Consider the following 18,007-nt stretch of genomic DNA (forward strand, 5'->3'; position numbering starts at 1 on the left):
TTCTACTAGCTTCCCCTCAAGTTCCCCCTAGGAATAACTTCCTATGTGGGGACAGGACCTTTTTTTTTACAATCAGTGCAACCACATTGATGTATTTTTATTCCTTCACAGGGTCCAGGTTCCCACAGACAATGTGGGTAAAGGGAAGTGATATAAACCACCTCTATTGTGAAAACTATAACCATGTTCCATAGACTCTAGAAGGAAGTCATTAAATTAGGTGTGATTTTTTGGTATGAGGGTAGAAGGCTGTCTATGTATGAGTCTATGCAGCATGACTGTAAACATGACTGCACGAGTGTATGGGGGTGTATGTGTGTGCATGTTCCCTCAGGAGCTCTATCTCACTTAACCAGTACTGTGCAAGGGTTGGCTTTCTAAAGAGAAAAATGAAAATACTCCTCACGTGCATGTTTTGCCTACATTGACTCATCCTCCTCCTCTGCATTTGTATCTGGGGAATGTTTCAGTATTCCTTTCCATGACCAGAGATGGAGCCGACATGAATGGCCCTAGCTCTTGACTTCCTACATGGAAAGGCCACAATGTGAACCAAGGCCTAGGTCCCACTGTTGATGTTCTGGGCTACTGACCTGCACTTATCTCTTAGCCACAGGGTCATTAAAGAGCAAAGGTGTTTCTGCATCTGAATCCATGATTGGTAGTTATCAGAGTCCACAGAGATCCTCCAGACAGCCAAAACATTAGAAGGAAGCCTCCATGGCCTCATAAAGCCGGGTAGTTATAGGGGCACTTCAGAGCTTATGAGGCCTAGCACTGATGTGCAATGCACCTAGAAAGCTCGTGTGGTCCTGGTCAGCCCACAGATTAGATTCTAAGGAATGAGAGGGCCCATGCAAGATAGATAGTGCAAGTAACATCTGTCAGTGCTGAGGTCATTTCTGGCTGAAGCAGAGAAGCCGTGAGAGATTTCAGTGTATTTGAGGACATTTGCAAAGCCTTACAAATGCTTGGCTCCTGCAATCACACACCCAAAGAACAGTAGGAAATAGGAACTCAATGGAAACCTCAGTTGTGAGCTTGGTGCCTAACACCCTTGTTGCAAATCCCCTGCACAGTTGGGTTAGAGTGTCAGCTCATGCTCCCTGGCTCATCTCCTTAATGAACCTTCCACTGGCTCGATGGCTTCTATGGGATAATAAGTCCATAACTTAGTGGACATACATGGACACACACAAACATGCCCAGACATACACACACACACACACACACACCCCACATAATACAAAGGATGGGAAGACTGGAAGGGAAACATGGATACCACATGATGGATAATCATGAAATTCTACTCCTGAAATGAAATCTATATGTTAACAAATTTGAATTTCAATGAAAAGAAAAAAAATGGGCATTTTTAAATGGTATGATGTTAGTGTTTCAAGTCTTCCATAAGTGATTTCCTTTAGGATAATTGATTCGTGAACAACTATAATAGGATATTTGCCTCAGATTGATTTCAGTCTCCCAGTAAAGTAGAAAGTCTTACAGAAACATGATCAGTACAGTAGCAGCCTATGGGCATCCAAGGGGAAGAACTGGTGTACAAAGACGTGAGTGGCATTTAGCTGAACCTTAAAGATGCAGGAGAGGTCATGGGACTCTGTCATTACAACATAGCATGCATGTTAGTGTTAATCATTTTTTAGACTGACTCTTTCATACCAAATAGTCTCCATGTAGCAAGAAAGCCAAATGTCTTTTCAACAAGATGGCAGGAAACTAGGAGGAGGCGCCGTTTCAACCTGTACCCTTAAGTGAGCTGATTACCTACCAACGAACTCTGATCACCCATGAAATCAGCCTGAAATTAGAATTATACACTTCTGGATCTTTACGGGGGCAGAAGATGCCAGGGGTCAGATAAAGCAGAGAGGGAACATTGGACTGATACCAGAAGATAAACAAAAGGGGGGGCCAAAAGAAGCAGCCCACTGGAAAATAATACCCCAATATGAGAGTGCCCTGCGACTGGGAAACAGCATTAACTTGGAGTCTGGTTGAAAGCACTCAAAAAGAGCAAAGGAGCGTGGAGGGAAATTGTGTGATTAGGGACAGGGACAGGGGCTTAAGTCCCTGGACCGAAGACAGCCACCCCTGGCACTGAGCCAGAGAGAGTGCAGTGGAGAAGCCCCATCTTGGTCCCTGAGCTGCCAGCACACCTGAGAGCGTCTGGGTGGTAGTTCCCATGAGAGTGAGGGAGCTTTGCCAGCCAGTGGAACCACAGCCTTTGCACTCTCCAGGCTGCACACTACCAGAGCCTGAGTTGCACCCCACAATGCCCCCCCACTGAGAGGTGTGTGCAGGCTGGCACAGCCTTTCATACTTTACATGTGTGCCCCGGCTACCAGAGTCTGAGTCGCGCCCCACACACAACCCAGAGAGAGATGCATGCAGGCACCAGCCGGAACTCTCTTGGACCACAGAGAATCTAAGCACTCCCAGCCGGAGCCAGTGGGAAAATCTCATTGTGCTCTCCCTGCTTGGGACCTCCCTGGCGGTCCTGAGCTACCCAGACAGCCACAGCTATCGAGGTTTGGGGTACAAGCAGGAGTTCTGTGACCCCAGAGACCATGATTGAGGTGCTCTGCCAGTGGCCGAGGGGGAATTTATGTGCTCTGGAGCACCCAGAGGGGAACAGACTGAGGCTTCTCTCTGTGAGGGAGGTCTGGATGCAGTTTGCTTTCCTCTAAACCTCCAAAAACCATCAAAAGCTGTCAAGGGGAGAGAAAACAAATGAACAAAAAAACCTCCAGAGAACAAAAAACTAAAAAACCAGTTTCCTCAGAAACCACCCCCTTGATGGGGGCAGGAGGACTTAACTTTAGGGACATTGCCTGAAAACCCATGCAGCAGGCCCCTCCCTGAGAAAGACGACCAAAAAAAAAAAAAAAAAAAAAAAAAGACAAGAAGACAACCACCACTACTTCATAGATAAAACTTTTATTTTTAATTCATTCCCACAATTCTGGTTCGTTTTTTAAAATATATAACTTTTTAACCTATTTACCATCACAGTGAGATGTCCAATACATCAAATACCATAATAACCTTCTAACCTGAACTTTTTGATACATATACTTGTGTTTAATTTTTTAAATTTTATTTTATTTTAGTTTATTCTTTTTTTAAAATATTCATATAGAGTTAAGCATCAAAGTAATCCCTTTTCCCCAATCAATGCTACACCTATAGGTAAACTAGTCTTTAATCCCCCTTTATCTTAGGAAAGTTGAGTCCTTTAACAAAGATATCAAGATACATCCAGGAAGAATCAAAATAACCTTCCTCACCCACACTGAGAATTTATAACCACTCTTCCATCTTTTTCTCCTACCAGTGTTTCTGTGTATTTGTTTTTGTCCTGGTAGTATATAAATCTTATAGTTTGGGTTCCTTTTGACGAGGTTCTCTTTTTTTGTTTTTATATTTTTTTCTCTTGTCATCTACTTTTGTTGGTCTTTTTGTTTGTCCATTTTTGTATATTTCATAAATTTTACCTTGGGCTGGGCATTCTCTTTCATTTTATCCTTTTTTTCCTGTCTCTTTTTTTTTTTTCTTTTTTCTTTCTTTTGGGTGGGGACTCTTGATTGCTAAGAAGCATACATTCAGCTACACATCCATTCAGCCATCTCTCCCAAAATGACTAGGAGGAGGAATGCCCAACAGAAGAAAAATTCAGAGACTGGGCCTTCTGCAACATAGCTAATGGGTATGGACATAGACAATATGTTGGAAAGGGAATTTAGGCTAATAATTATCCAGGCAATAGCTAGGTTTGAGAAAGCTATGGATGATAAAATGGGATTGATTAGGGCAGAAGTGAAAGCCACAAGGGATGATGTTCACAATGTTCTTAACGAGTTCCAATCTAATCTAAATTCTCTAAAAGCTAGGGCAACTGAGATAGAAGATAGAATTAGTGATCTGGAGGACAAACATATAGAGAAAAAGGATAGCTAAGGAAATGTTAAAAAAACAAAAATAAAACGGGAGGGGGCATCACGTTACCTGATTTCAAGCTTTACTACAAAGCTGTGATCACCAAGACAGCACAGTACTGGCATTAAAACAGACAGATAGACCAGTAGAACAGAGTAGAGAGCCCAGATATGGACCTTCAACTCTATGGGCAAATAATCTTCGACAAAACAGCAAAAAATATACAGTGGAAAAAAAGATAGTCTCTTCAATAAATGGTGCTGGGGAAACTGGGCAGCTATATGTAGAAGAATGAAACTGGACCGTTCTCTTACACCGTACACAAAGATAAAAAAATGGATAAAAGACCTCAATGTGAGACAGGAATCCTAGAGGAGAATATGGGCAGTAATCTCTTCGATATCAGCCACAGCAATTTCTTTCAAGGTATGTCTCCAAAGGCAAAGGAAACAAAAGCAAAAATGATCTTTTGGGACTTCATCAAAATCAAAAGCTTCTTCCATCTTTTTGTGTCTTCTTCAATTTCTTTCATGAGTGTTCTGTAGTTCCTCAAGTACAGATCCTTTACCTCTTTGGTTAGGTTTATTCCCAGGTATCTTATTGTTCTTGGTGCTATAGTAAATAGAATTGATTCTCTAATTTCCCTTTCTGTATTTTCATTGTTAGTGTATAAGAAACCCACTGATTTCTGCACATTGACTTTGTATCCTGCCACGTTGCTGAATTGCTGTATGAGTTCTAGTAGATCAGGGGTGGAGTCTTTTGGGTTTTCCATATAAAGAATCATGTCATCTGCGAATAGAGAGAGTTTGACTTCTTCATTGCCAATTTGGATACCTTTTATTTCTCTTTGTTGTCTGATTGCTGTTGCTAGGACTTCTAATACTATGTTGAACAAGAGTGGTGAAAGTGGGCATCCTTGTCTTGTTCCTGATCTCAAAGGGAAAGCTGCAAGCTTTTTCCCATTGAGGATGATATTTGCTGTGGGTCTTTCATAGATAGGTTTGTTGAAGTTCAGGAATGTTTCCTCTATCCCTATATTTTGAAGCGTTTTAATCAGGAACAGGTGCGCTACATGGCCAAAATTAGCAAGACAGGAAACAACATGTGTTGGAGGGGAGGTGGAGAAAGGGGAACCCTCTTCCACTGTTGGTGGGAATGCAAGTTGGTGCAGCCTCTTTGCAGAACAGTGTGGAGATTCCTCAAGAAATTAAAAATAGAACTTCCCTATGACCCTGCAATTGCACTCCTGGGTATTTACCCTAAAGATACAGATGTCGTGAAAAGAAGGGCCATCTGTACCCCAATGTGTATAGCAGCAATGGCCACAGTCGCCAAACTGTGGAAAGAACCAAGATGCCCTTCAATGGACGAATGGATAAGGAAGATGCGGTCCATATACACTATGGAGTATTATGCCTCCATCAGAAAGGATGAATACCCAACTTTTGTAGCAACATGGATGGGACTGGAAGATATTATACTGAGTGAAATAAGTCAAACAGAGAGAGTCAATTATCATATGGTTTCACTTATTTGTGGAGCATAACAAATAGCATGGAGGACATGGGGAGATAGAGAGGAGAAGTTGGGGGAAATTGGAAGGGGAGGTGAACCATGAGAGATTATGGACTCTGAAAAACAATCTGAGGGCTTTGAAGGGTCGGGGGGTGGGAGGTCGGGGTACCAGGTGGTGGGTATTATAGAGGGCATGCATTGCATGGAGCACTGGGTGTGGTACAAAAACAATGAATACTGTTATGCTGAAAATAAATTTTAAAAAATTTAAAAAAAAAAGAAACAAGAGCATTGAATGACACATTGGACCAGATGGGCCTCATAGATATACACAGAATATTCCATCCTAAAACAACAGAATACTCATTCTTCTCAAGTGCACATGGAACCTTCTCCATTTGGGTCACAAATCAGGGCTCAACTGATACCAAAAGATTGAGATTATTCCCTGCATATTCTCAGATCACAATGCTTTGAAACTGGAGCTCAATCACAAGGAAAAGTTTGGAAGGAACTCAAACACCTGGAAAGTAAAGACCACCTTGCTTAAGAATGTTTGGATCAACCAGCAGATCAAAGAAGAACTTTTCAAGGAATAATTCAAGGAAAGGAATGAAAATGAAGATATATCTGTCCAAAACCTATGGGATATAGCAAAATCAGTCCTAAAGGGGAAATACATAGCCATCCACGCATCTTTCAAAAAAACTGAAAAATCCAGAATACACCAGCTGTCTCTACACCTTAAAGAACTGGAGAATCAACAACAAATTAAGCCAACTCCACACACAAGAAAGGAAATAATCAAGATTAGAGCACAGATCAATGAGATAGAAACTAGAGATACAGTAGAATGCATCAATGAAACTAGGAGCTGGTTTTTTGAAAGAATCAATATCAATAAGATCGATAAACCATTGGCCAAACTAATCCAAAAGAAAAGAGAGAAGGCCCAAATTAATATAATTATGAATGAAAAGGGAGAGATCACAACTAACACCAAGGAATTAGGAACCATCATCAGAACTTATTATCAACAATTATATGTCAATAAGTTAAGCAACCTCGATAAAATGAATGCATTCCTGGAAAACTATAAACTCCTAAAACTGAACCAGGAAGACACTGACAACATGAATAGACTGATATCTGGTAATGAGATTGAAGCAGTGATCAAAAACCTCCCAAAAAACAATAGCCCAGGACCTGATGGATTCCCTGGGGAATTCTACAAATCTTTCAAAGAGGAAATAACACCTATTCTCCTGAAGTATTTCAAAAATTTGAAGCAGAAGGAAAACTTCCAGACTCTTTTTATGAAGCCAGCATTACCCTCATCCCCAAACCAGGCAAAGACCACACCAAAAAGGAGAATTTCAGACCAATATCATTGATGAATATGGATGCTAATATTCTCAACAAGATCCTAGCAAACATGATCCAACAGCACATTAAAAAGATTATCCACCATGACCAAGTGGGATTCATCCCTGGGCTACAAGGACGGTTCAACATTTGCAAATCAATCAATCTATAGAACAAATCAATAAGAGAAGAGAGAAGAACCACATGGTTCTCTCAATTGATGCAGAAAAAGCATTTGACAAAATCCAGCATCCATTCCTGATTAAAACACTTCAAAGTATAGGGATAGAGGGAACATTCCTGAATTTCATAAAATCTATCTATGAAAGACCCACAACAAATATCATCCTCAATGGGGAAAAGCTGACAGCCTTCCCTTTAAGATCAGGAACACGACAAGGATGCCCACTCTTGCCACTCTTGCTCAACATAGTACTAGAAGTTCTAGCAACAGCAATCAGACAACAAAGAAAAATAAAAGGTATCCAAATTGTCAATAAAGAAGCCAAACTCTCTCTCTTCATTGATGACATGATACTTTATATGGAAAACCCAAAAGACTCCACCCCCAAACTACTGGAACTCCTAGAGCAATGCAGTAATGTGGATACAAAGTCAATGTACAGAAATCAGTTGCTTTCTCTTTTAAAAATTTTTTATTTATTTTCAGCACAACAGTATTCATTGTTTTTGTACCACACCCAGTGCTCCATGCAATATGTTCCCTCTCCAATACCCACCGCCTGGTTCCCCCAACCTCCCACCCACCCCACCCCCCCGCCAACTTCAAACCCCTCAGATTGTTTTTCAGAGTCCATAGTGTCTCATGGTTCACCTTCCCTTCCAATTTCCCCCAACTCCCTTTTCCTAACTTTCCAAGTCCACCAGGCTATTTGTTATACTCCACAAATAAGTGAAACCATATGATAGTTGACTCTCTCTGTTTGACTTATTTCACTCAGCATAACCTCCTCCAGTTCTGTCCATGTTGCTACAAAAGTTGGGTATTCATCCTTTCTGATAGAGGCATAATACTCCATAGTGTATATGGACCACATGTTCCTTATCCATTCGTCCGTTGAAGGGCATCTTGGTTCTTTCCACAGTTTGGCAACCATGCCATCAAGGAGATTCAAATTAAAACTATATTGAGAGAGGAGGAGTCAAGATGGCGGAGAAGTAGCAAGCTGAGACTGCTTCAGCTAGCCGGAGATCAGCTAGATAGCTTATCTAAAGATTGCAAACACCTGAAAATCCATCGGCAGATCGAAGAGAAGAAGAACAGCAATTCTGGAAACAGAAAAACAACCACTTTCTGAAAGGTAGGACCGGCGGAGAAGTGAATCCAAAGCGACGGGAAGATAGACCCCGGGGGGAGGGGCCGGCTCCCGGCAAGCGGCGGAGCAACCGCGCACAAAATCAGGACTTTTAAAAGTCTGTTCCGCGGAGGGACATCGCTCCAGAGGCTAAACCGGAGCGAAGCCCACGCGGGGTCAGCGTGGCCTCAGGTCCCGCAGGGTCACAGAAGGATCGGGGGTGTCTGAGTGTCGCAGAGCTTGCGGGTATTGGAACGGGAAAGCCGGCTACAGAGACAGAGCCGACAGTAAGCTCGCAGCTCCGTGTTACCTTGAACCGGTCGCAGGCTCGGTGAGCTCGGAGCGCGGCCGGAGGTCAGGCAGACGGGAGTAACTGGGCGCTGTTCTCTGAGGGCGCACTGAGGAGTGGGGCCCTGGGCTCTCGGCTCCTCCGGGCCGGAGACCAGGAGGCCGCCATTTGTATTCCCGTCCTCTGGAACTCTACGGAAAGCGCTCAGGGAACAAAAGCTCCTGAAAGCAAACCCGAGCGGATTACTCACCCCGGCCCCGGGTAAGGGCGGTGTAATTCCGCCTGGGGCAAAGACACTTGAGAATCACTACAACAGGCCCCTCCCCCAGAAGATCAACAAGAAATCCAGCCGAGACCAAGTTCACCTACCAAGGAGTGCGGTTTCAATACCAAGGAGAGCAGCAGAATTCCAGAGGAGGAGAAAGCCAAGCACGGAACTCATGGCTTTTTTCCTGTGATTTTTTTTAGTCTTGCAGTTAATTTAATTTTTTCTTTTTCATTTTTTTTTTTTCTCGCCTTCGGGTAAAATTTTTTTTTTTTTAACTGTTACCTTTTTCTTTTTTAACGATTTTTTACTAGTTTATCTAATATATATATATATATATTTTTACATTTTTCTTAGGTGTTTTCTTTTTTAAAAAAAAATTCTTTTCTTTTTTTTTTTTTTTTTTTTTCTTTTTTCTTTCTTCCTTTTTGAACCTCTTTTTATCCCCTTTCTCCCCACTCACGATTTTGGATCTCTTCTAATTTGGCTAAAGCATATTTTCCTGGGGTTGTTGCCACCCTTTTAGTATTTTACTTGCCCCTTCATTTACTCTTCTCTGGACAAAATGACAAGACGTAAAAATTCACCACAAAAAAAAGAACAAGAGGCAGTACCGAAGGCTAGGGACCTAATCAATACAGACATCGGTAATATGTCAGATCTAGAGTTCAGAATGACAATTCTCAAGGTTCTAGCCGGGCTCGAAAAAGGCATGGAAGATATTAGAGAAACCCTCTCGAGAGATATAAAAGCCCTTTCTGGAGAAATAAAAGAACTAAAATCTAACCAAGTTGAAATCAAAAAAGCTATTAATGAGGTGCAATCAAAAATGGAGGCTCTCACTGCTAGGATAAATGAGGCAGAAGAAAGAATTAGTGATATAGAAGACCAAATGACAGAGAATAAAGAAGCTGATCAAAAGAGGGACAAACAGCTACTGGACCACGAGGGGAGAATTCGAGAAATAAGTGACACCATAAGACGAAACAACATTAGAATAATTGGGATTCCAGAAGAAGAAGAAAGTGAGAGGGGAGCAGAAGGTATACTGGAGAGAATTATTGGGGAGAATTTCCCCAATATGGCAAAGGGAACAAGCATCAAAATTCAGGAGGTTCAGAGAATGCCCCTCAAAATAAATAAGAATAGGCCCACACCCCGTCACATAATAGTAAAATTTACAAGTCTCAATGACAAAGAGAAAATCCTGAAAGCAGCCCGGGAAAAGAAGTCTGTAACATACAATGGTAAAAATATTAGATTGGCAGCTGACTTATCCACAGAGACCTGGCAGGCCAGAAAGAGCTGGCATGATATTTTCAGAGCACTAAACGAGAAAAACATGCAGCCAAGAATACTATATCCAGCTAGGCTATCATTGAAAATAGAAGGAGAGATTAAAAGCTTCCAGGACAAACAACAACTGAAAGAATTTGCAAATACCAAACCAGCTCTACAGGAAATATTGAAAGGGGTCCTCTAAGCAAAGAGAGAGCCTACAAGTGGTAGATCAGAAAGGAACAGAGACCATATACAGTAACAGTCACCTTACAGGCAATACAATGGCACTAAATTCATATCTCTCAATAGTTACCCTGAATGTGAATGGGCTAAATGCCCCTGTCAAAAGACACAGGGTATCAGAATGGATAAAAAAACAAAACCCATCTATATGTTGCCTCCAAGAAACACATTTTAAGCCCGAAGACACCTCCAGATTTAAAGTGAGGGGGTGGAAAAGAATTTACCATGCTAATGGACATCAGAAGAAAGCAGGAGTGGCAATCCTTATATCAGATCAATTAGATTTTAAGCCAAAGACTGTAATAAGAGATGAGGAAGGACACTATATCATACTCAAAGGGTCTGTCCAACAAGAAGATTTAACAATTTTAAATATCTATGCCCCCAACGTGGGAGCAGCCAACTATATAAACCAATTAATAACAAAATCAAAGAAACACATAAACAACAATACAATAATAGTAGGGGACTTTAATATTCCCCTCACTGAAATGGACAGGTCATCCAAGCAAAAGATCAGCAAGGAAATAAAGGCCTTAAATGACACACTGGACCAGATGGACATCACAGATATATTCAGAATATTTCATCCCAAAGCAACAGAATACACATTCTTCTCTAGTGCACATGGAACATTCTCCAGAATAGATCACATCCTCGGTCCTAAATCAGGACTCAACCGGTATCAAAAGATTGGGATCATTCCCTGCATATTTTCAGACCACAATGCTCTAAAGCTAGAACTCAACCACAAAAGGAAGTTTGGAAAGAACCCAAATACATGGAGACTAAACAGTATCCTTCTAAAGAATGAATGGGTCAACCGGGAAATTAAAGAAGAATTGAAAAAAATCATGGAAACAAATGATAATGAAAATACAACGGTTCAAAATCTGTGGGACACAACAAAGGCAGTCCTGAGAGGAAAATATATAGCGGTACAAGCCTTTCTCAAGAAACAAGAAAGGTCTCAGGTACACAACCTAACCCTACACCTAAAGGAGCTGGAGAAGGAACAAGAAAGAAACCCTAAGCCCAGCAGGAGAAGAGAAATCATAAAGATCAGAGCAGAAATCAATGAAATAGAAACCAAAAAAACAATAGAACAAATCAACGAAACTAGGAGCTGGTTCTTTGAAAGAATTAATAAAATTGATAAACCCCTGGCCCGACTTATCAAAAAGAAAAGAGAAAGGACCCAAATAAATAAAATCATGAATGAAAGAGGAGAGATCACAACTAACACCAAGGAAATACAAACTATTATAAGAACATACTATGAGCAACTCTACGGCAATAAATTTGACAATCTGGAAGAAATGGATGCATTCCTAGAAACATATAAACTACCACAACTGAACCATGAAGAAATAGAAAGCCTGAACAGACCCATAACCAGTAAGGAGATTGAAACAGTCATTAAAAATCTCCAAACAAACAAAAGCCCAGGGCCAGACGGCTTCCCGGGGGAATTCTACCAAACATTTAAAGAAGAACTAATTCCTATTCTCCTGAAACTGTTCCAAAAAATAGAAATGGAAGGAAAACTTCCAAACTCATTTTATGAGGCCAGCATCACCTTGATCCCAAAACCAGACAAGGATCCCACCAAAAAAGAGAGCTATAGACCGATATCCTTGATGAACACAGATGCGAAAATACTCAACAAAATACTAGCCAATCGGATTCAACAGTACATTAAAAAGATTATTCACCACGACCAAGTGGGATTTATTCCAGGGCTGCAAGGTTGGTTCAACATCCGCAAATCAGTCAATGTGATACAACACATCAATAAAAGTAAGAACAAGAACCATATGATACTCTCAATAGATGCTGAAAAAGCATTTGACAAAGTACAACATCCCTTCCTGATCAAAACTCTTCAAAGTGTAGGGATAGAGGGCACATACCTCAATATCATCAAAGCCATCTATGAAAAACCCACCGCAAATATCATTCTCAATGGAGAAAAACTGAAAGCTTTTCCGCTAAGGTCAGGAACACGGCAGGGATGTCCATTATCACCACTGCTATTCAACATCGTACTAGAGGTCCTAGCCTCAGCAATCAGACAACAAAAGGAAATTAAAGGCATCCAAATCGGCAAAGAAGAAGTCAAATTATCACTCTTCGCAGATGATATGATACTATATGTGGAAAACCCAAAAGACTCCACTCCAAAACTGCTAGAACTTATACAGGAATTCAGTAAAGTGTCAGGATATAAAATCAATGCACAGAAATCAGTTGCATTTCTCTACACCAACAGCAAGACAGAAGAAAGAGATATTAAGGAGTCAATCCCATTTACAATTGCATCCAAAACCATAAGATACCTAGGAATAAACCTAACCAAAGAGACACAGAATCTATACTCAGAAAACTATAAAGTACTCATGAAAGAAATTGAGGAAGACACAAAGAAATGGAAAAATGTTCCATGCTCCTGGATTGGAAGAATAAATATTGTGAAAATGTCTATGCTACCTAAAGCAATCTACACATTTAATGCAATTCCTATCAAAGTACCATCCATCTTTTTCAAAGAAATGGAACAAATAATTCTAAAATTTATATGGAACCAGAAAAGACCTCGAATAGCCAAAGGGATATTGAAAAAGAAAGCCAACGTTGGTGGCATCACAATTCCGGACTTCAAGCTCTATTACAAAGCTGTCATCATCAAGACAGCATGGTACTGGCACAAAAACAGACACATAGATCAATGGAACAGAATAGAGAGCCCAGAAATAGACCCTCAACTCTATGGTCAACTAATCTTCGACAAAGCAGGAAAGAATGTCCAATGGAAAAAAGACAGCCTTTTCAATAAATGGTGCTGGGAAAATTGGACAGCCACATGCAGAAAAATGAAATTGGACCATTTCCTTACACCACACACAAAAATAGACTCAAAATGGATGAAGGACCTCAATGTACGAAAGGAATCCATCAAAATCCTTGAGGAGAACACGGGCAGCAACCTCTTCGACCTCTGCCGCAGCAACATCTTCCTAGGAACAACACAAAAGGCAAGGGAAGCAAGGGAAAAAATGAACTACTGGGATTTCATCAAGATCAAAAGCTTTTGCACAGCAAAGGAAACAGTTAACAAAATCAAAAGACAACTGACAGAATGGGAGAAGATATTTGCAAACGACATATCAGATAAAGGACTAGTGTCCAGAATCTATAAAGAACTTAGCAAACTCAACACCCAAAGAACAAATAATCCAATCAAGAAATGGGCAGAAGACATGAACAGACATTTCTGCAAAGAAGACATCCAGATGGCCAACAGACACATGAAAAAGTGCTCCATATCACTCGGCATCAGGGAAATACAAATCAAAACCACAATGAGATATCACCTCACACCAGTCAGAATGGCTAAAATCAACAAGTCAGGAAATGACAGATGCTGGCGAGGATGCGGAGAAAGGGGAACCCTCCTACACTGTTGGTGGGAATGCAAGCTGGTGCAGCCACTCTGGAAAACAGCATGGAGGTTCCTCAAAATGTTGAAAATAGAACTGCCCTATGACCCAGCAATTGCACTATTGGGTATTTACCCTAAAGATACAAATGTAGTGATCCAAAGGGACACATGCACCCGAATGTTTATAGCAGCAATGTCCACAATAGCCAAACTATGGAAAGAACCTAGATGTCCATCAACAGATGAATGGATCAAGAAGATGTGGTATATATACACAATGGAATACTATGCAGCCATCAAAAGAAATGAAATCTTGCCATTTGCAACAACATGGATGGAACTAGAGCGTATCATGCTTAGCGAAATAAGTCAAGCAGAGAAAGACAACTATCATATGATCTCCCTGATATGAGGAAGTGGTGATGCAACATGGAGGCTTAAGTGGGTAGAAGAATAAATGAAACAAGATGGGATTGGGAGGGAGACAAACCATAAGTGACTCTTAATCTCACAAAACAAACTGAGGGTTGCCGGGGGAAGGGGGTTGGGGAGAAGGGGGTGGGATTATGGACATTGGGGAGGGTATGTGATTTGGTGAGTGCTGTGAAGTGTGTAAACCTGGTGATTCACAGACCTGGGGATAAAAATATATGTATATAAAAAATATATGTTTATAAAAAATAAAAAATAAAAAAAAAAAACTATATTGAGATATCACCTTACACCAGTTAGAATGGCCAAAATTAGCAAGACAGGAAACAACTTGTGTTGGAAGAGATGTGGAGAAAGGGGAACCCTCTTCCACTGTTGGTGGGAATGCAAGTTGGTGCAGCCTCTTTGGAGAACAGTGTGGAGATTCCTCAAGAAGTTAAAAATAGAACTTCCCTATGACCCTGCAATTGCACTCCTGGGTACTTACCCCAAAGATACAGATGTAGTGAAAAGAAGGGCCATCTGTACCCCAATGTTTTTAGCAGCAATTAGTTGCTTTCTTATACACTGACAATGAAAATAAAGAAAAGGAAATTAGAGAATTGATTCCATATGCTATAGTACCAAGAACCATAAGATACCTGGGAATAAACCTGACCAAAGAGGTAAAGGATCTGTACTTGAGGAACTACAGAACACTCATGAAAGAAATTGAAGAAGAGACAAAAAGAGGAAGACCATTCCATGCTCTTGGATCTAAAGAATAAACATTGTTAAAATGTCTATACTGCCTAGAGCAATCTATACTTTTAATGCCATTCTGATCAAAATTCCACCAGTATTTTTCAAAGAGCTGGAGCAAATAATCCTAAAATTTGTATGGAATGAGGAGAGACTCCGAATTGCTAAGGAAATGTTGAAAAAGAAAAACAAAACTGGCAGCATCATGTTGCCTGATTTCAAGCTTTGCTACAAAGCTATGATCACCAAGACAGCATGGTACTGGCATTAAAACAGACACATAGACCAGTAGAACAGAGTAGAGAGCCCAGATATGGACCCTCAACTCTATGGGCAAATAATCTTCGACAAAACAGGAGAAAATATACAGTGGAAAAAAGACAGTCTCTTCAATAAATGGTGCTGGGAAAACTGGACAGCTATATGTAGAAGAATGAAATTCAACCATTCTCTTACACCGTACATAAAAATAAACCCAAAATGGATAAAAGACCTCAATGTGAGACAGGAATCCATCAGAATCCTAGAGGAGAACATAGGCAGTAATCTCTTCGATATCAGCCACAGCAACTTCTTTCAAGATATGTCTCCAAAGGCAAAGGAAACAAAAGCGAAGATGAACTTTTGGGACTTCATCAAGATCAAAAGCTTCTGCACAGCAAAGGAAACAGTCAACAAAACAACCCATTGCATGGGAGGCAACCCATGGAATGGGAGAAGATATTTGCAAATGACAGAGAAAAGGCTGATATCCAGGATTATAAAGGATTTATAAAGAACTTCTCAAACTCAACACACACAAAACAGATAATCATGTCAAAAAATGGACAGAAGACATGAACAGACACTTCTCCAATGAAGACATACAAATGGCTATCAGACACATGAAAAAACGTTCATCATCACTAGCCATCAGGGAGATTCAAATTAAAACTACATTGAGATACCACCTTACGCTAGTTAGAATGGCCAAAATTAGCAAGACAGGGAACAACATGCTTTGGGAGAGGAGGTGCAGGAAGGGGAACCCCTTTACACTGTTGGTGGGAATGCAAGTTGGTGCAGCCAATTTGGAAAACAGTGTGGAGATTCCTTAAGAAATTAAAAATATAGAACATTTTTCCATTTCTTTGTGTCTTCCTGGTCCTGGGATCAAATCCTGCATGGGACTCTCTGCTCAGCAGGGAGGCTGCATCCCTCCTCTCTCTGTCTGCCTCTGCCTACTTATGATCTCTTTCTCTGTGTCAAATCAATAAATAAAATCTTAAAAAAAAAAAGAAATTAAAAATATAGAACTTCCTTATGACCTTGCAATTGCACTACTGGGTATTTACCCCAAAGATACAGATGTAGTGAAAAGAAGGGCCATCTCTACCCCAATGTTCATAGCAGCAATGGCCACAGTCAATTATCATATGGTTTCACTTATCTGTGGAGCATAACAAATAACATGGAGGACATGGAGAGATAGTGAGGAGAAGGGAGTTAGGGGAAGCTTGACGGGGAGAGGAACCATGAGAGACTATGGACTCTGGAAAACAATCTGAGGGTATGAAGGTGAGGGGGATGAGAGGTTGGGAAAGCCTGGTGGTGGGTATTATGGAGGGCATTATTGCATGAAGCACTGGGTATGGTGCATAAACAATAAACTCTGTTACACTGAAAAGAAATTAATTTTTTTAAAAAAGAAAGAAAGTGAAAGTTCCAGTTTCTCATTTCCTTTCTGTTCCTCCACTCTACCTTTCTTTGTCCACCAAGGAGGATATCCCACCAGCAGCTCAGTCTATCCTTACACACCATCCATAAGCACACTGCCACACTGTTCCACATCCCACAAAGCTCCCTGGCTAGCTGCTGGGTCCTGATAGGTCCTATGTCTACTCCTAGCTCCCACGGAGTAACTCATACAAGAGCTTCCTGACTAGATGCTATAGGAAGAAGCCCCACCCTCTCCAAGGTAAACTGTTTTTGTCTAAGGGAGACAGTTTGTTTTCTTCTTAAAGAGAACTAAGCTATTAAATTCAGAGCCTGGACATCTCAGGTGATATATCTATGTTATGTTAGTGTGATATTATGTTAGTGGGGAGAGTTTCAAGTGAGAGTGTGATACCTGATACAATAGGGTATTTTTGAATGACAACATCAGCTACAAGCTGTATGGTAGTGAGCACTTTCCTTGGCAGAAGTGTTTGTCTTTGGATTTTTGGTTTCCTGATCAAAATGGTCTTGCAAGATCTTGTATGAAATGCTCAAGCTCTGTCCCTGTCCACTGTGTTTTGTTCTGGGGCCATTGACTTAACCCCTGATTGCCATTTGGTTTCTGAAATAGAACAAAACACCTGTGTAAACACTGTATAGTGTGATGTATTCCTCATACTGTAATCTTTTTGCTAATTGCAGATGGATGAAGAACATACAGGTCGGGTTTTTATAAAACTCATCTTTTTCAAACCAACCATCACTGATGAAGAAGGCCCGAAATGCTTGTCTGCTTCAGTCTGCAGGAATCCACCCTGATTCTGCATTCCTTTTGGGAATGGGTGTTGAGATTTAATGAGAGAACCTGTCCTGTAAGGAACTATGACCTTGTTCTACATTCCCAGAGGCACTAGGTAATTTAGGTTGTGTGGTTTCTGGTTTGTGAGGGTTAGGATTGGCTGTGTGCATATGTGTGGCGCAACTGTCAATGTGTGTGTGTGTGTGTGTGTTTCCTCAGGAGGTATTTCTGACTTACACAACAGTCAAACTTCTCCAAAAAAAAGGAAAATCTCATCAACACTGCACATAGAATGCATATAAATGTATTGTATACAATACCACTTTCCTCTCTCAACACAGCCGTACCTGGAGATTTGCTTAAAACTCCCTTTCCTCAGAAGGAGATGCTGCAGGGATGAATGGCTCAATTCTTGCCTTCTATGTGGAAAAGCAAAAATAGGAACCTAGGACCATGTCCCAGTGCTGTAGCTCTGGGACACTGATCAGCACTTATCACTCAGCTATGGGGCCACCAGTCACAGAACAAGTCCCACATCCATTACATACCTGGAGATGCTCATCTCCATTGCCCAACATTTTAAGTGGCCTCCATGGACAAATAACCCAGGGCAGCTCATGTGCGTTTAACAGCCCATTGAAGTCTAGTCATTAGTGAG

The 18,007-nt window shown here is 40.9% G+C and overlaps 1 protein-coding gene across 3 annotated transcripts in view; it reads right to left on the bottom strand.

Moving 5' to 3' along the window:
- Window positions 1–18,007, bottom strand: part of LOC131824343 (cytosolic 10-formyltetrahydrofolate dehydrogenase-like) — a 96,092-nt gene that overhangs the window by 5,425 nt on the left and 72,660 nt on the right. Inside the window, exon 4 of one of the 3 annotated variants that reach the window (XM_059162009.1) lies at window positions 2,943–4,752. The exons of 1 other annotated variant lie outside the window; for it this stretch is intronic. The gene's annotated coding sequence lies outside the window, so the exon portion shown is untranslated. Of the gene's footprint in view, window positions 1–2,942; window positions 4,753–14,402; window positions 14,679–18,007 lie in introns of those variants that run through there. One more of the 3 variants, XM_059162010.1, reaches the window with a different exon arrangement.

The sequence above is a fragment of the Mustela lutreola genome, chromosome 2, assembly GCF_030435805.1.
Source record: "Mustela lutreola isolate mMusLut2 chromosome 2, mMusLut2.pri, whole genome shotgun sequence".
Lineage (NCBI taxonomy): Eukaryota > Metazoa > Chordata > Mammalia > Carnivora > Mustelidae > Mustela > Mustela lutreola.